Below are 20,251 nucleotides of genomic sequence, written 5' to 3'. Positions count from 1 at the left end.
CTGATGTAACTCCATTAAAGACAGTGCAGAGCTACTGATTTAAACCAGGTTGAGAGGAGAATCATGCCCACAGTACGTAATGGTAATATTGAGTGTTACTGCGCATCAACTTTAGAACTGTTGAAAGATGTATGTACGTTACTGCAGACAGAGGGCTGTATATAAAATCATAACAAAAATTAATGTTTGGGAGGTAAAGCCAAAGACATTCAAATTAGAAATAAGGCATAAGTTTTAATAGTGAAGGAGATTAATCAGTGAGGCAAATAGCCAGAGGAGGAGATGGATTCTCCATCTCTTGATGTCTTCAGATCAAGATTCGGAAGAGATACTTTAGCCACATAGGAGCAAGTGGGTGAAATTTAATATCCTGTGTCATGGAGGAGCTCAGACTAGAATCTAAGGGTCCCTTCGGGCTTTAAAATTTATGTACATCAGCTAATAATGGCATACGTATCAAAGAGCCCACTATAGATTTACCTTTTGAGGCGCAAGAGCTCACACAAACTTCAGTAATGTAGGAACAAGATCTATGTGCCTAAATATTGCATTCTACGTAATTTGTACAGTTTCCTGTTGCTTAAGAATCCCTCACATTTGTAGAGTTAACTGACATCTCCATCAGGGTCCCATTGGGCACTTTATAATTAATTAGATTCATGACTTGAGGCTAACCTTGAAAATGCGCTGCTGGATATTAAAACTTTGTTCATCGTATTTCTTAAGAAGAAAAAATTATATGGCTGTATTTCAGCTAGAAGCAGGTGAAGAAGCAGAGCTTGAAGCCAGGTTAGGGCTCAGTGTGATGGGGCCAACTTTTTGTATGCAATTTCAGAAAGCTTTATTTAAAAAAAAAAGCAAAGCAAAAAATCTCTCACAAGACTAATTTTTCTTACTTGAATTTCATCATCTTGGATCCAAGTCCCACAAGAGCAATTTTGACTAGAGACACAACTGTGATAGTGGATGCATGCAGAAAGCTATCTGGAGTAAAAAGGTGCTGTTTTTATACAGTCATTTCTCAGAGTAGAACCTGAAACAACAGCTAGAAATACGGCAAAAAAGAGGTTTTGGTTAACTTTATTTTATAGACATTGTCATTCCCCTTTTAATGCTTTGTCCACAGTATGGTTTCTGCCTATTCCCCTTGCATCTTTAACTCTGAATTGGCTTAACTATTTTTAAATGTTTTTTACACAATTAATAAAATTGGTTGAAATGAGACACTGTCAAATCATACGTAGCCTCTTTGAGGCTAAACTACTTTGTTATCCTTTTCTATGGCAAAGCATAATGCTGGGAGAGCTCCTACTGTGGATTGCGTTAAGGGCTACTTAGGCACTACCAAGTGCACAGTCCATCATGTTAGCGAGTGCACTGGGACTCTTTAGTATGCAGATTATTGACAGAGAGACAGAAATGGCTCCAAAGGAGTTGCTGTTACGTTTTATTGTCTCAGTGCAGCTGCTATGCATGCACGCTAAGTATATTTTTATACCCGCTATAAATGCCTGTTAGATATTTGCTTTGGAAGTTACTCTGCATTTGGTCCTCTAACCAAAAAAAGGTCATTTTTAAAAAAATTCTGTTTGTTCTTTTACAATGTATCTCAAATATAGCTAAGTCAAACCCAGACTGTTTCAAATTACGAGACTTCATATTTTGTGTAGGCTTGTTTTTCGTTTTCCCAGATCCAAATCCACTTGCCAGACTGTTGGCTGCAAGTCAAATCCAAAAACTGTAATGGGTGTATTTTCCAGTTCATGTAAAGATGAATCCAAATCTTTTATGAGGATGGTTGTCCTCCTAAGATTTCCACTAGGTAGGCATAAGATCTAATGAGTACAGTTTAACAGATGTCATTCTCATTGAATCAGAACTTAACCCTTATCTGTGAAGTGGCCTTCACCTTAAACTGAGCCTAATCTGGAGCTGAACACTCCCTTCTAAGCCCATCTCTGATCTAACGATACAGACCAATACACCATCAAAATTTTGGTGTAACAAAGTCATTTTTCACTTGGGGAGGAGCACAAAAAGCATGCCAGAGCAGTAACTTCTCTTTGTGAGAGGTACTTATATCGTCCCCTCTACCGTCGTGTTAAGTATCTGGCAGTCTTTAATATATTTACCCTCAAAACACCTTAGGAGTAGCTCAGGGAGTATTTTATATATGAGGAACAGAGGCCCAGGGAATCATAACTTGTCTGAGGTTACACCAGAACGCTGATGTGGAGCGCAGCAGAATTGAACTGAGATTTCCTAATGCATAGGGCAGCATCCTAAGCTTTCTCCTGCTCCCCATTCATTTGAATTTAAACACAGCTAACCTGTTCTTTTTTATTATTATTATTATTTTAACACGTTTTAATTAATTGTGTTTATTGTTGCTGAAACGTGCCAGACTCAGGAATCTAGTTGATCTTACTCTGCCAACCCTGGGTCAGGGATCTTGGTATGTGTATTGGAAGGTAATGTGGGAATGCTCCATGTGCAAACCAGTAACAGTCTGACCTGGGCATTTTAAGCAAGTAGACCTAAATGTTCAGTCTCTTTGACGAGTTCAAGGTTCCTAATAGGTTCAAGTATTTCTGTGATCATTTCTTAAGCACTGAAATATGGCTGTCCATGAATGAAATGATCTTCTTCCAAAATGTTAACAGTTATGTGTGGGCAATCAGAATAAAAAGCTCTGATTCAGCAAGATATGTGACCACATGCTCTAGTTGATGCATGTGAATAATCCTGTTGACCAACTTGCAAACCGTTTTTACAACAGAACATAACGCTTCTAGACCTCCTAAAATGCATTGTGTTATGGGCTACTTTGAGGACAGTCTATTATTTTAAGTACTTTGGGACTTTTTAATATGTTATTTATTGATATCCATTCAAATGCCTCCAAAGGAGCTGTATTACATTTTAACTTCAGTAGAACTACTGGCATATGCAGAGTTAGAGATGTGATGAATCACAGCCTAGACCAATGATAAATTCCTTTTCATTAAACAAAGTTGAATCTTTCAAATCCCAATCCTTCTGTCTGATATGCAGAGATGAACCTTTACTCTTGTGCAGATCTGGATTCAGGATAATATTTGTCTTTTGTACAAATAAACTAGCACTAGCATACAGCAAATTTTTGACATTACCTCATATATCTACTTTATAATAGCTGCTTCTAATGAATGTTTGTTTCTTTGTATTTCTGATCCTTTAACGTAAATATCGACCTGGAGTGAAATTCAAAGCTATTGTGGCCTCAGAGGTAATGATCTTTATGAACTAGAATGAAATGGGTTTTTTTTGTTTGAGGAATATTAAGGGAATAAAGATCAGCTAAGTTAAAATTTGACAGCTTAAATTTCATTTCTGAATTCTTGATTTTTCATGTGGGTTTTACCCTCTTACATTATTCAAGATATGTCTGAGAAATATTAGTTTAGAACAATGCAACCTCAAAAGATTGTCATGGAAAGCCACTAATTCAAAAGGAAGATTATGTTTGTTTCAAAAACTCTGAAGGATAACAACAATTATGTTGTGAAATGTACAGATGCTGTCATGTCTTCAGAAAGAAAATTAAATGAAAGTGACTTGCTTAGGTATACCTGGGTGAGGTGCTTTGTCTAGCTGATCAGAAATTAATAACACTGATACACTGCATACTGGCTAAAATTCTCATCATGATTCTTGTCAGATTGTTCTGTAATATTGCACTATAATTCTATTGCTATGCTTTATTCAATTCAGTAGGTTGGATTGCATTTACAAAAAATATTTTTAGAAAGTCTTATTATTATTTTATACTAGTATAGGACAAATTCTAGTTTTGATTATTTCACTCTCTGTGTCTGGTTCTACCCTAGCTACAGAGGTGTTTCTCCTGATTTACTATGATGTGAATGAAATACCTAGTCTTGAAAGAACAACATACCAGATGAGAATTGCTGGAGTGGAGCTGCGTTCAACTTCATCCCTGCAGATCTTTAACCCACTGCTTTATTCAGATTGCAAGATGGTATAGTTGCTGGAAGAGGTGTTTTTTGGCTTTATACCATCCAAGAGCAGGGGAGTTCTGCCCTGCATGCTTTCAGTCAGACTCCAGTTGCTTTGTATCAGTTGACCAGCACATACGAGCCAGGATAGAGAAGTTAATCTAGCTCTTTTGGGACATCCTGGGCTTGTCTACACTACCTCCCTATTACGAAGGGAGCATGTTAAGTAGGGAGTCAGGAGATTCTTAATGAAGTGCTGCGCTGCATATGCAGCACTTCATTAAGCTAATTCTCCCCAGTGGCAACTTGGAAGTGTTAAACTTCAAAGTGCTGGCTCGCATGTAGCCATGGCTAACCCAACGGTACTTCAAAGTGCCTGGGCAACTTCAAAGTCCCTTTGCTCCTTTTGAGTAGTAAAGGGACTTCTAAGTTGCCCAGGCACTTCGAAGTACCAGCGGGTTAGCCGCGGCTACAGGTGAGCCGACACTTCTAAGTTTAACACTTTGAAGTTGCTGCGGAGGAGAATTAGCTTAATGAAGCACAGCACTTCATTAATAATCTCCTGACACCTTGCTTACCATGCTCCCTTTGAAGTAGGGAGCTAGTGTAGACACAGCCCCTGTGAAAGAATTGAGTTCTATAAAAAAGTAAATGGATGCTTGGAATAATTATAGTTTTCATTCTGAATGGTCTTTGTTAGCAAAAGGGAAGCAATGCCTGTTTTTGAGAGGATACCATGCTGAAATTTCGAGGGATAAATAGCCATTTCTTAATGGGCAAATCCTGAGGACCTGCCATTCCATGAGTACTTTTTGGAGCTCTCAGATATTGATGATGAGTAATATAAATACAGGTTAAAGAATAACTAAGCAGTCCACTATCAGCTTGGCTTTATGTTAACCACAAATGTTTAAATGTGGTCCCAAAGACAAGCTAGCTGTTCATTGAACATGAACCCAGGCTTTTCAGCATTATGGATCAGTTGAATCCATCCACACCTCAAAATAAGATCTTCACTGTAGGTGGAGAAGGATCCCAACTAATTTCCACTGCTTCTGCTAATTTCTTCTTATGGGCAAAGTTGTCAGGCAAACAGGAAATCCTTCTACTGAGGGTCCCAGTTGTAGAATTATTCTAACCATATTCGGGACTCTGAGCCAAACTGTCTGTCATAGAAGCCTCCATACAATAACTGAAGCTGAAGAAGGAAGATGATGGGTAAAGATAAATAAAAAGGGGAGTGAGAAGAAGTAGGAGGAAGGGGTGAATGACAACAAAAGCCCTCCAAATAAAAGCAAACCCTGGGCTGGCAAAAGCAAAGTCTTCAGATTAAATTTTCATGCTAATCTTAAATAATGTATTTGGCACCTCGATAGTTTTCTAACAAAGAAAGAGAGTCAGAGAGACTGAAAAAAAATCAGTTATAAATGAGGGAGAGCAGGTACACAAATGCCTGGGGCTCCAACAGGCAAAAAACAAAAAAAAAGAAAGAAAGAAAAAAACCTACCAAACCAAAACAAAAAAAAACCCAAGTATTCGAGGGTTAGTTTCTCATTTAAAAAAAGCACTCAATTCAACATTTACTGACATTTCCAGGAATTTATTACAAATCTTTGAGATCCAGGAGGAACAACAAAGTGGATATTGCTTTGAGAGTGGCAGGGAACATAATTAATTTACACTGGGTGTAGTTATTGCCTTGTCTTTCTGTCTGTCCATATTTTCAGTTCTCAAATTGTTGTATACTCCTTTCAGTCATGTACTCCAGATTAGTTAAGATCTGGATTCTAATAGCCACAATCAGACAAAGTATCACCATACTTGCTGACTAATACCTAAATTAATTGGATCGCTTCTGGTGTAAGGTAATACTCAATGTGAGGAAAGATGGCAGAATCTGGCCCCAAATGATTGGTAACAGCTTGACAAAACAGTATTTTATAAAGATAAATAGTGAAGCAAGTATAGCAGATGTGAACCCTCTTTCAAATGGCATTGGGGACTGGACTTGCTGACCTCTTGAGGTCCCTTTCAGTCCTATGATTCTATGATTCTTCACTTTTCGTGCTGATTAGAAGTGAGATAGTGCACCTAGTTTTATAGTACAAGAAGCAATACAGATGTCAGCAGAGAGTTTTAACACAAATTAATTTGTCAAATGATAAATCAATTACGAACAGCCTTCTAAAACCCATGGCAAAGTTTTTGCTTTTTGCATTAAAATAATACCAGGTGTCCTCATCTGTATGAGAGGTAATTAATTAACAGTGCCAAGCTAAAATGATTTTCCTGACCTTCAGCAAGTATCATCCACAGCTATTTACAAACACAAACTTTAAAAGTCTGCTGCTCATATATTTGATACCATATTCATTCCAAACAGCTAAGGCCATGTCATTGTTTCATAGGCTTGCTTTTATCTGCTAAACAATATACACAGCTGAAGCCTTGTTCATGAGAATTCTGATAAATCTGAAGAGTGGTGGGGGGGGGGTCCAGATCCTCCCCTGGTATAAATGGAGCTGTGCTATTTTCACCAGCTGGGATCTAGCTCCTTGTCTCAAAACCTCCATTGAACATTTTTGTTCATGGATGTGCATGTACTCACACACAACCCATCCCAAATCCATTAACACTGCAATTCCAGAGCCCCTTTTTCACTCAGGCTGCAGCCACACAGCAACGTTATTTACAGATAACTTTGCTAGCATCTACACAACGCACATGCTATTTCAACATAAATTCAAAATAGCGGGCACGTCATTCTGAATTTCATAAACCTTATTGCAGGAGGAAGAGTACCTATTTCAAAATAGCTTTTTTGAAATAGGTGCTGTTAAGACATGGAATAGTGCTATTTCAAAATAAGCCATGATGGCATCCCATGGCACTATTTTGAAATAGGCACTATGTGTCCGGACCTGCTATTTCAAAATAGTTGGGTGCCATTTCAAAATGCATTCTTGTGTGTAGCTGTGTTATTCTGAATCAAGTTATTTTGGAATAGCTATTCCAGAATAGATTATTTCAAAATAATACTGCTGTGTAGACATAGCCTTACTGATTCCTTAACTTTCTTATCTTCTTGCCTTCACCGTCACCACAGTTCTTCCTCCAGATATTCAATCCTATATGGGCAAGCTGACTTACTGGATTCTAGAGAAAAGTATGCATCATTTCCAAAGAGTATCACTAGCCCTTACAATTTGTCTCCAAACTTGGAACCAAAACCACCTATCAACAGAGCCAAAAGCATTCCTGCTTCAACTTTAAGTCAGTCAAAGCTGGTTATTTTCAAGATAGGTGAAATGAGTGTCAGGATATCTGTGTCAGATGAAATGTATTTATTTTTTGTTCATGCTTGCAAAATGATGAGTTCACATCTTTCATATTAATCTCTGCCCTTAAAGACAACCTGTAGAATGTTAAGTAACTTTCACAACACTTGTCTAAAAATGAAGTAGTTATTATACCCATTGTACAACTGGATAAACTGAGGCATAGAGCGCATTAATGGTGTGTGTGCGTGCGTGTCTATGTCTACATGGCAGCCTCTGTCGATAGAGGTCACTGTTGACTGAGAAACCTTGGCAGTACTTCTGTCAACAAATCATACCAACACATAAAAGTGTCTCGAAAGAGCAAGCTGTTCTGTCGACAGAGAGCAGCCAGACTGCCCAGCCCTCTCTCGACAGAACAGCTGACTGGAAGCTCTGCAAACAGGGCTGCTTGGGGAACCGGAAGCCCTCTCTGTCGACAGAAGTGTCTACATGGGTCGACAAAACACCATCGACAGAGGTGCTATACCTGATCAGGGAGAGATATAACACTGCTGGCTGAACAACTGAGTTTTGTCAACAAATTCTCGATGGAGAGTTTTAACAGTGTAGACACTTGGTGAGTTTTGTCGATGAAAGCCCAGTTTTGTCTACAAAGGCTGCCCGTGTAGATGTAGCCTGTGGGGGGTGGGGGACACAGTTGCCAATAGCTCATGGAGCAATAGAATCTGGGAGGCCTGGTTTTCAGTCTCTTTTTCCATCTACTGCCCACTTTCACTACGAGCATGTTCATATTTTTGTGTGACATCATGCTTATAATCCTGGAAACAGCACGAGTTCTTGTACTGCCTGTAAGGGGGTGTTCACCAGCCCTGAGGAGATTAATATGGCCCAACAGGGCTAATTAACATAGGCTACTCCTGAGGGGAGACTGAAGCTGTGCTACAATAGAGACCTTACAGCAGTGCAGCTGCATCAAGATAGCTGCTTGAGTGTAGCCACTCTCAAATGATGCAGTGTTCTCCCATTGATTTAAGTAATCCATCCCCAACAAGCCACAGTAGCTGTATCAGTGAGACAAACTCTCCTGCTGACATAGTTCTGTCCATACCAGCTCTCAGGTCAGTGTAACTCATGTCACTTGGAGGTGGCTTCACCCTGAAGCAGGCTGAGCTCGTATGAAGCCAGGAAGTTGAGATAAAAAAAGAGCTACAAGGGGAGGATTTGCAGTTTCTGTCTGGGCATGAGGATGTGGGTAGGAGGAGACTTGCAGGAGAAGAGCAAAAGCTCTGGGGTCCCATCCCAAAACATTTAAAACAAGATTTGCCCAGAGGAGTTATGTGGAAGGAAGTCTGTGGAAGACCAAGTAGGAAGAAGCCCCGGGAAAGAGAAGAAAGAGCTAAGACTATGTAGACCTTACTGCTGACAGTAGGGACCCTGGGCTAATACTCAGTGCAGCATGAGGGCCTTGGTTCCCCTATTAGCTTCTGGAAAAGTGTCACAGGACAGGTGAGGGCAACAGCCAGAGAGTTGATATGGAGAGCCTTAGACATCCCTGGTGGAGAAAGCTATATAGTGACCTAGCTTGAGCACTACATCATGAAAGGAAAGCACTGCAACTATGAAAGAGCCAGAAGGGCTGCAGAACAGACAAAAAAAGTTGCTGATCCCCAGGTGCAGTCACAAGGAGAAACCTCTAATGGTGAATGAGCTCCATTATGCAATTTCTCTAGGGCAAGTTGCCAGACTGAGTGATTTGGATGGGAGGTTCACAAAAAGGCAAGCTGCCCCACCAAAGAACCTTCAGCCTGCTCTGGAGCACTCTCCTCAGCCCCTGTATCCATTCTGTCCTTGGTCTCCAGCAATGCCATCAAAGAGGAAGCCAGTTATTAGAGCCAACTTTAGTGAAGAAGTTGCTTGAGTTTGATCCTACTACCAATAAAAACACCAACAAAATTCCTCTGGTGCAACATTCAGGGGTGCAAGATTGAGTCCTGTATTTGTAACCTACTTCTTTGGTTCTGTTAACCATTTTTAGTGTGTTTGAGATTTGACAGTTGGAGCTCTGACTATTTTAGTCCTATGTTCAGTGTTTTGTCTTAATCTATGAATAGGCCGGGATCAGCAATACACTACAGCTCAGGTTTCTGCAACAAAAAGTACATTGATGCCAAAAGAATCACAATTAAGCGTCCTCTTCTCTTCACAGCTGGCTTCGTCCTCCCAAAAGCTCACTACTATTTTGGTAGTTGAAGCACTCAATCATCACATTGTAAGGCTGCTGAATGCTGTATTTAAACAGAACAAAGACAAGTTTAAGAGTTTTTTAAAAGAAATATATAAGAGAATGTCTTCATTCCCTGAGGAGAGCTCCATTCAGTTGGAGCATTGGCTACCTGGTCCATCCTAGTACACTCTGCAGGTGTTGCTGTTTTCAGAAGCACAGAGAGCATCAGTCTCTGACTCACATTTAAAGTGAAAGAAATTAATCTTCAAGCCAAACAACTGGCATTATTAACACCCCAGAGGCTGTGTCTAATACAGGAAACCATTTCCTGGAGAATTCTTGAAAGCCTGGAGAAGAAGAGCTGGCTTGCCCAGCAATTTCTGAATGCTGAAAGAAGAGTGCTTAATAAACTCCCTAAAGCAACTAGAGTATTTAGTAAACTGCAAAAAATAAAAAAGCAAAAATATTCCCTGGGGCAAATTTTGGATGTGTTCCATATCCCCTGAAGTCTTAAATTTCCAGAGCCTCTGCAAGTGGTAGGATGGCTATTTCTGTTGATGGCAGAGCAAGCCTCAGGGATCCCAGTGACAGAAAAATCAACAGTCCTGAGATGTTCTTTTGTACACAATGTCTTCAGTGTATTGTCTTATGCTGCCTGCTTTTCCTCACTGGCTCAAAAAAGTTAACAGGAACCTGGAGGCGTTCTAGAACCAGTTGCCTATGCCTCTCCCCCATATTTTATTCCCAGTCCCTGGACTCTTTAGCTGAACATCTTTTATAATATTATCTTTACAAAAGAATCCTAGGACAGAAAAACTAGGTGCCAAGGAGCAATGTCACTTGAAGGGGCCCAATGAACAATATGCTAGCGCACTGCATTTACAAGAAAGCTTTCCAGTCTGACACTTAAAAGAGAAGGTTTTTCACACATAAAATGAATTAGGTAATGGCATCACTTTACAAAGGAGGCCATGGAATAAAGTTGCTTCCAATCTCCAAGCCACCTTTTGATGCACATTTATTGGAGACAAACTAGAGATGTCATAATAATGGGGGAAAAAAAAACAAAAGTACAAGAAGGAGATATTAGAACTGGGATTGTCAAAGCTCCTTTATGATGTTACATCCAAAGTTCCATTGAAACATGAGTTACTAAGGGTGCGTCTACACTGGGAACTAACTTTAAAGTTAACTTCGAAGTTAGGCACTACTTCGAAGTAGCCAGCAGAGAGTCTACACACATTTTCCCTTACTTCGAAGTAGGGAGCCCAACTCTGAAGTTCTTACTCCATTCCCAGGAGTGGAGTAGTGCCCTACTTCAAAGTTTAACTTCGAAGTAGGGGGTGTGTAGACTTTAAACTTTGAAGATGCTTACTTCGAAGTTGTACTTTGAAGAAAGCAACTTCCAAGTTATTTTTGTAGTGTAGACACAGTCTAAGTGACTCAGATGGTTTTGAAAGTCCCACTTTAGATAATGAGCCATGGGTTGCCTCCAGTTCTAGCACTTCTGTGGTCCAGAAACTAAGGAAGTTACACGAAAATGTCGGAACATTTTCATTATTGTGTATGTGAGACCCTGCAGATTTGAGGTGATCATGAGCTTTCTGATTATGAACTCTACATAGGACCTTTCCTAAGGAGCAAAGAACTTCATCCTGAGTGCTAAATGCCCCTTAATTCCCATTCATCGATTAATGCCTCATAGAGTTGTGCCAAAAGCCACTTTCTTCTGTTTAGGAAGTTCCCTGAAAATGGCCTGTTTTTAAAATATATTGGAAGCCCCCAGGTTTTCTAGCCTTGTGAGTAATATTTCCTTCTGTTTGGAGATAGAAGGCAGGGGTGCTGGAACAATTTGTATAGCTGGGGTGTTATGGTCTATTGAACCAAACTGTAAACCTGGTATATGATGAAAACCACTGCAAGTCAGGGGTTGCTGTACCATCTCCAGGGCTGTGGCCACACTAGAGAATGCTTTCAAAATGGCTTATCCCTATCCGTTATTTCGAAATAAGTGGCATGGAAGCAACTACACACGAAATGCAGATTGACGTTGCGCTCTGCAACATCAAAATGACTCTCAGTCATTTCGAAATGGAGCGGCTACACTGCCACTGCTTCGTTTCAAAATAACAGGGCAGGAAAAGGTGAGGGCAGGGTCAAATGGCCGACAAGCCCTTCCTGGAGCACGGGCGAGCCACCCCTCAAAGGGCTCCTCCCAAACACATCCCCTGTGCACATGCTGAGGACCCTGGCTGCTTGCAGCACGCGACCTCCAGCACAGCACTTGGCAGAGCCTTGGTTAGCCACCACACCACTGCCTGCCATGGACCCGCAGCACTTCACTGACGGGGACACCTTGGACATTGTAGCCAGCCTGACAGCCTGCCATATGAGGCTATGTGCTGCCCGACACGTGGCCAGCTTCCTGCAGGCTCCCCCCATGCTGCATCTGGAGCACCCCCTATTCCAGCCCCGCCGTCGCCTCTGGCGGTACCCCACCAGCAGGGACTGGTGGGACAACAGCGTCCTAGGAGAGTGGGATGACGACCAGTGGGTCCGTAACTTCCGGATGACTCAGGCCACCTTGATGGAGCTGTCCCATTGGCTGGCACCAGCACTTCGCCACCAGGACACCCGCATGTGGCCCGCGCTCCCCCTGGAGAAATGAGCGGCCATCGCTCTGTGGAAGCTGGCCACCCCGGACAGCAACCGCTCGGTTGGCCACCAATTCGGGGTGGGGAAGGCCACCGTCGGGGTCTTCCTCCTTGAGGTAAGGCACCCAGGGCCACACACCCGTGGTGGGTTCCTGGGGAGGGGGGTCGCAAGGTGTGGGGCCCCAGGGAGTGGGGTACCTGCGGGGGGGTCCCACAGAGGGGGGTTCCCAGGGAGCAGGGCCCTGGGGAGTGGGGTCCCGGGGAGTGGGGCCCCCATATGCTATCACATATTCACAGATGCCTGTTCCCTCTACCCTACAGGTTGTCGCTGCCATCAACAGGATCCTTCTGCACCGCCTGAAACGCCTTGGGGACATGGACGCTGCCATGGCTGGCTTCCAACAGCTGGGATTCCCCAACTGCATCAGTGCATTGGACAGCACCCACATCGCCATCTGGGCCCCACCACACAGCCGGGGATGGTACATCAACTGAAAGGGCTACCACTCCATCGTCCTCCGAGCCCTCATGGATGCCAAAGATGTTTCACTGATGTCTGTGTGGGCTGGCCGCGCAGGGCCCATGATGCCCACGTCCTGCGGAACTCGTGGCTTGGCCGCAGGATGGCAGAGGGCTCCTACATCCCCCCACAGGAGCTGCTGGTGGGGGACATGACCATGCCCCCGTGCATCATTGCCGATGCTGCCTACTCACTCCAGCCCTGGCTAATGTGCCCCTATATGGGACACACCAATGAGAGCCAGGACCTCTTCAATGCCCGCCTCAACCACACCAGGAACACCATGGAGTGGGCATTCGGCCATCTGAAGGCTCGTTTCAGGTGCCTCCTGATGCGCCTGGAGGAAGGCCTGCCCAGCGTGCCCGCGGTTGTGGGTGCCTGCTGTGCACTGCACAACCTCGTGGAGATCAAGCAGGAGCTCTTTGTGGCACACTGGGCAGCCGAGGCCGTGCAGCACCAGGTGAACCAGGACGGGGTGCATGTGCAGGAGACCTTTGCCTGGGGGCCCCCATGACCTGGCCCTGCTCACTCTATGCAACCCCCCCTCCACCCCCAGTTCTCAAACCTGCCCCATCAGCACCGCCCTTGCCGTCCCCACCCGAGGCAGCACACATACACCGTTAAATAAATTCAAGTGCTATGTTTGGAACAGAAAGAACGTGTGACTATTTACAGGGCGGGGGAACTATTTCCATGAGGGATGGGGGTGAACTATATACATGGGGTATGGGGGTGAACTATATACTATATATATATGATGGACCTTTGGTCTGACCCAGTATGGCCATTCTTATGTTCTTATGTTCTTATGTTCTTATACATGGGGAGGTGGGGGGCCTTAATCCTCCATCAGAGTGGCTGGTTGGGAGCCACGACGACCCCTGGAGCTGTGACCACCCTGGGGCTGGGGACCACGGTGGGGCCAGGATGGGGCAGGTGGAACAGGGAGGTAGGGCTGGACAGTGGTATCTAGGGGCTCAGACTCGTGGGGAGGAGCAGGGGGAGCCACAGATGGGCAGGGCTCGCCTGGTCACAGCCAGCGCGCCAGCTCCCACCGCTCCACCGGGGTCATGTTGGCTGGAAGCAGAGCTGCAAGGGCTGGGGGAGCAGAAGGGGCGCAGGGGGGACAGATGGGGTTCGGGGGGGCTGGGGAACAGGGAGGAGCTGGGGGGGTGGGGAAAAGGGAGAGGCAGGGGTTGGGGGGGCAGGGAAGAGGGGTAGGCTGGGGCAGAGGGAGGTGGCAGGGAGGAGGAGGGTACCAGGGAGGAAGGAGGGGCTGGGGCAGAGGCGGGTGCTGTGGGAAAGGCCATCTATGGGGCGGGTGGCTGGGCCAGGCAGTTGGCGACAGCCTGGGTCAGGGTGTCGAGATACCCAGCCACCTGGTCCCAGGCCACCCGCTCCATGGAGAGCCATTCCCACAGCAAGTGGTTCTGCTCCCGCCATGCAGCCGTGTGGGCTGCTGCCAGATCATCTGCCTAGCTGTGGCGGTGGCTCCTCCCACCACGGCGCCCGGTCCGGGGAGGTGTTGCCCCTTCGCCCGCCTCTGCTGCTGTGGGGCTCCCAGGCCCATCCAGGGGGCTGGGGTGGCTGGCAGATGCCAAGGCTGTGAAGACATAAGGTAAGAGAGTGGTGCCCCATCAGTCATGAGCCTGGGTACCGTGGGCCAGCGGCCTTGTCCCCACCACCATCCCACCCTGCTTGTGGTGAGGGGCTCTGGGGCGGCCCACCTTCTGTGGGGTCCATCAATGCGGGGCCTTTAGAGTGGTTGCCTCAGCCCTCCCAGGCTTCTGACCCACATGGCACCCCATGGCCCCATGGGGGTCCCCACCTGGCAGCGATGACGGCCATCCCTGGGTCCCTGGCCTGTGGCCGTGTGCCCAGGCCTGTACTGGCTGCATCAGGGACTGCCCCCTCCCCCGCATGACCAGTGCACCCCATGCCCGGTCCTACCTGAGGGTTCCTCGGGTGGTCCAGGGGAGGCCTGGGTGGAGGTAGCCTGGCTAGGGCCCTCAAAGGGCTCGGACATGCACAGTGGTCCCTCGCTCCCACTGTCACTGTCCGCAGTGCCAGCAGGTACTTTGGGGTCTGCAGTGGGAGGGTGGGACATAGAAGCTGTGTCTACACGTGCACGCTACTTCGAAGTAGCAGCACTAACTTCGAAATAGCGCCCATCGCGGCTACACACGTCGGGCGCTATTTCAAAGTTAACTTCGACGTTAGGCGGCGAGACGTCGAAGTCGCTAACCTCATGAGGGGATCGGAATAGCGCCCTACTTCGATGTTCAACGTCGAAGTAGGGACCGTGTAGACGATCCGCGTCCCGCAACGTCGAAATTGCCGGGTCCTCCATGGCAGCCATCAGCTGGGGGGTTGAGAGATGCTCTCTCTCCAGCCCCTGCGGGGCTCTATGGTCACCGTGTGCAGCAGCCCTTAGCCCAGGGCTTCTGGCTGCTGCTGCGGCAGCTGGGGATCCATGCTGCAGGCATAGGGTCTGCAACCAGTTGTCAGCTCTGTGTGTCTTGTGTTGTTTAGTGCAACTGTGTCTGGGAGGGGCCCTTTAAGGGAGCGGCTTGCTGTTGAGTCCGCCCTGTGACCCTGTCTGCAGCTGTGCCTGGCACCCTTATTTCGATGTGTGCTACTTTGGTGTCTAGACATACCCTCGCAGCGCCTATTTCGATGTGGTGCCGTGCAACGTCGAAGTTGAACATCGACGTTGCCAGCCCTGGAGGACGTGTAGACGTTATTCATCGAAATAGCCTATTTCGATGTTGGCTTCACTTGTAGACGTAGCCAGAGGGTCCTGGCTGGGGCTCCTCTCCCTGCCCCTCTATCTCCCCCATGTCCAGGGTCTCCTGGAGTGGTGCAGCCTCCTTGGGTCCCAACAGCTGGTGGAGCTCCTTGAAGTAGGGGCAGGTGGCTGGTGCTGCCCCTGACTGTCTGGCTGAGTCCCTTGCTCAGGCATAGCCCTGCCGTAGCTCCTTCACTTTCGAGCAGATCTGGTCAGGGGTCCGGAGGGGGTGGCCCCTTGAGGCGAGGTTGCTGGCGAGGCGGGCAAAGGCATCCACATTTCTCTTCCGCCCCTCCGTCCTGAGCAGGATATCCTCCTCCCCTCAGACAGCCAGCAGGTCCCAGACTTCAGCTTCCAGCCAGAGGGCCCCCCTGCTCTTTGGGGGCTGCCCAGAGCCCTGAGAGCCCTGCCGCCAAGAACCCTTGGCTCCGCGAGGATCCTGGAGGTTCTGGCTGCTGGACATCGGTCCAGCGCCAGTGGGGCATGGCTTTCTGGGTGTGCTCGGGAGTGTCATCTGGCCACCTCGTGCTCCTGTGGCTGCCAGCACCCTCTCAGCTTCCTGCACGGGGTTTCTGTGTCCCTGCAGCTTTAAGGCACCCGCAGCTGACAGCCATAGAGCTCTGGCTGCTGGTGGGAGGGGCTGGCTCTGTGGAGGACTTTTCATTTTGAAATGGCAGCCAGGGAGCAGCTACATACATTTAATTTCGAAATTAACATCAAAATGAGGCGTTATTCCCCACACGGGAGTGGAATAACAATTTCAAAATGAAAGCCTTTTAATTTAGAAATTAATTTCGAAATGAGCAATTGCTGCGTAGCCGCTCTCTGGCTCATTTTGAAATTGCCCCTCATTTCAAAAATGATTTCGAAATGATCTGCAAGTGTGGCCACAGCCCAGCAGCTCTAGTTCCACCATCTGTGACGAGGACCCAGTAAAAATAGGTAAATGGTATGAAATTCTCTGAGTGCAGGTTGAACTTCTCTAATCTGGCACCTTTGGGACCTGACTGGTGCCAGAAAAAACAATTTGCCAGACCACAGGAGGTCAATATTGTCTAGAACAGGGGTGAGCAAGCTTTTTATGTTGAGCCACACTTTTCATCCCAGCACTTACCAGCCCCCCCACGCCACCACCCTGTCTAACACAATCCAAACTGATGAAAATGTTGGTTATGTTCACATGGGGAAAAAAAAAAAACTTTTGGCACGTGTAAGAAAATAAGTTTGTAGAATGTGAAAACTTTATTAATCAGTATATAAATGTGAATACACGTTCATAAAAACAGTAACATATTTCAACATTTGTAATGAGATGGATGAGCCTGACACCCAGCAGCTAATCGTGCTGTGCCTCCCTTGTTAAATTTCATGCCTCCTGAAGGGGATCTGCTCCCCACTTTGCTCACCCCTAGTCTACATTACCAACACTTCCACTGCTTACTGGGCTCTCAGAAGACATTTAGGGTTAAATTATAGGTACATTACACCACAGAAAGTGAGAGCCAGGACTGTCTATGAACAAACTTTATGGGACCACAAAATTTGGCCACACCCATAGTAGCTAACTAAAGTCTTGCTGGATTATGGATATTGCCAGAGGCGAGAGTTCCAGACTGGAGAGATTCAACCTGTAGTTCCCTGAGTCTGACTGTTGAGCAATGTCTTGCAGATGTCATATCATTAAAACTGCATCTTCACCTCACAAGGCTTGCTCGGTTCTCAGGTGCTGCCATAAAGAAAAGGACAAACTGTTCTGCTTTGGCCTTTTAAAAGTTTAAAACTGACTCTTTTCAGTAACACTGCAGAGCTCATACCAATTGTCCACCTGCAGATTCTCTTGACAGCTGCAGTAGATGCAAAGCAGGATGAATATTAAAAAAAAAATTAGTCCTTTTTTAAGCTGGAATGTTTTGAGAGAGTGACTAAGCACAGCCCTGAAGATTATGAAATTTGCTTAAGTGTTAATGGGCTGATTGCTGAGTTAGAGTCTGCCGTCTTTACTGGGAATTGATTGACTGGTGCTGCAGGTCTTCACACTTGACGCTCGGATTTGACGCGAAAATTCTGCCAAGTCTTTTACTCTGAAATTTATCTTAATTAGATCTGAAAGACCTGCCACAGCAGAATAGTCACACCGATTAAAATGAAAAACAGGAGAAATTACTGATCAAATTAATCATAATGTCGGGTTACAGCTGTAGGTCTGATGTAATTTGCCACTCCAGTGAGTTACATCAGCCCAGGCAGAGGAAAAAGAGCTGGCTTTATGCTGATCCGTAACAGCCGCCAGCTCTGGGCAGCCCATCAGGAGGCTCATTCTATTTGTTCTCATGGCTTACTCTGACCTCAGTTCTGCAACTAGAAACAAATAAGGCAAAAAAGAAATTTCCTTTTATCTGAGTGGTTGCACTGGAAAGGTGAGCTGTACGAATCTTACTTGTTACATTTTTCTCCCTCCCCTGCCTCCCGTTTACTTTCGTTTGAAAGTAGCCAACAATTGATTACATGTAGAATGAAAAATCGAAAGATCAGAGGGCAGGACCTGTGGCTGCAGCCAGGAAAAGAGTCCTTTTAAAAGCTCCAGCTGGAAGCGTAGCTGTTAAACCAGGGACAAGTTAAATAAATGGATATAAAGTAGCATGTGAGGGAAGGGGAGTCCTGACAGATAATAGATCAATAATCAGACATGACATCTCCCAGATCTAGATGGTCTTTAGATTTTTTTTTTTAATTTTGTACTTACCATGTTCGGTGTTGGTGCTACACAGCAGGTTAAAAAAATAAATAAATAAATGATCAGGGACCAGCTCCTGGTTCCATTAAAGTCAAAGGGAATTGTGCTATTGGACCAAGATCTGGCTCCATCTGAGCCTGTTTAGTCTGAAAATCAGGTTGATCATCTCTAAGGAGAATGCCGGCTCCCATGACATTTTTAGCATCCTTGGTGTCAGCATGGCTTGAACAATTTTTAGAACAATCTGTGTTATGGTATTTCAGGAATTTTGCTTCTGTTCCCAGACTAAAGCAGGGAGTCTGCCTCAGTTTAAAAAAAAAGGGAAGGAAAGAAAAGAAAAGATGAACACCTGAAAATGGCATTGGTTGAGCTGTGAGTAAAGGAACTATTTATTCTGAGAGTGAATGTAACATTATGAAAGATAAAGTACTGCCAGTAAGGTTTAGTCTTGCCCTACAGTTACTCTGCAGATTGTGTGGTGGTATAATATTATGACTAGGACAGCTATGCACTTCGATTTTACATTGGATATCCAAGTGTGCCGAGACTTATTGAGGACACCTGAAATATCTTGGGTTTTTGTTTTGTTTTGTTTTGAATCACTTAAAACATCTGGGGGGTTTTGTGTTTGTTCAAGATTTATTGCTCTACTGAGTAGGATTTGGTGTTTTTGCCCAGACCAAACACTCCAGTGGAAGAAGCATTCAGTAAGATGAATAGTGTTTGGAATGAAGAGAAAAGTACAGATGCTATCAAAGTTGTTATTTTCCTCAAAGTGACTGTGAGTGATACTTGTTCAGTGGTTCATGATAAACTGATGTAGAACATGAACATGCTAGAAAAGGTCCTCTGATCTTGAAAATACATAGTTGCTTCAGAAGGTGGGAGTTCTGACACTACGACACAATTTTTAAAAGTTTATTTTTGTCTTTTGTATGACAATTTCCTGAGCCTAAAAATGTTACCACTGAACATGCCAGTTATTACTTTTGCAAGCATGATCACTAAAACCACTAGAAGTTTCTGTCACAAATTTTAATAAAAAATACAGTTTACTTATAATCAAAACTTTCCAATGGAAATGTTATGAATTTACGTCAGGAAAATCAGAACAAAACATGTAATTTTAGGTCATCCTGAAGCAAAATATTTCAGTTTGTCAAATAGAGCCAAAATATATCATAGACATAGACTACTAGAAATAGAAGGGACCTCAAGAGGCCATCGTGTTCAGTCCCCTGCCCTCATGGCAGGACAAAGCACCATCTATAGATATTTATCTAACCTGTTCTTAAATATCTGCAATGATGGAGATTCTACAGCCACCCTAAGCTGAATATGAAATTGCATCTGCTTAGGTAAGCTGTGGTTCAGGTGCCCATTCTTTCTTATGAATCAAGTGCCTTATCTGAACTACCTGATGCACTGTGGTTTCCTCTTTGGCTGAGCGGTGTGATGTATCATGGGAAATGTAGTCTGGCTAGGGAGCTCTGCCATAGGGAAGAATGATTGCATGAGACACCGGAATTACAGTTTACATGAGGCACATCACCAACGGAGGCAGATGCCATTTAGTGTCGCACTGATGCAAAGCAAAATGTTTTGATTCAGTTCAACATATTGAAATGAATGTTTCACTTTGGCAATGTTTTGCTTTGATAGAAAATATTGAACCAAATCATTCTGACATTTTCTAATTGAAACTTTTGAGAACTTTTTGCTTTGTGAAACCTTTTGATAATACAAATTGTTGCAATATCTCAATTTCCCATGGAAGAAATGTCTGTTTTTCACCCAGCCCTAATGGCCAAGAAATGAAAGACTAAGTGCATTAAACCTCTGCACCAAAAACGTTGTTACACAACTGCTGCAACCAGGTGAGCCAAACACCTTGCCAAGCCCCTGGGCAAGGGATGAGTGATGGCTCCACTTTCCCAGAAAAGGTGGGGCCTTGGGCAGAAGGGGTGGGGCTAAAGGCAGCCTGCGCTCAGTGTCACCCAGCCCTCATTCCCCTCCACTGTTACAACACCCCTTCCTCCTCCTCCTCATGAC

At 45.0% G+C, this 20,251-nt stretch overlaps 1 protein-coding gene across 2 annotated transcripts in view; it reads left to right on the top strand.

Annotated features, from left to right (window-relative positions):
* POU6F2 (POU class 6 homeobox 2) overlaps positions 1–20,251 on the top strand; it is a 423,061-nt gene that overhangs the window by 288,666 nt on the left and 114,144 nt on the right. The gene's annotated exons all lie outside the window — the stretch shown is intronic.

This window comes from Carettochelys insculpta, chromosome 2, assembly GCF_033958435.1.
Source record: "Carettochelys insculpta isolate YL-2023 chromosome 2, ASM3395843v1, whole genome shotgun sequence".
Lineage (NCBI taxonomy): Eukaryota > Metazoa > Chordata > Testudines > Carettochelyidae > Carettochelys > Carettochelys insculpta.
This window is presented reverse-complemented; position numbering and strand designations above follow the sequence as displayed.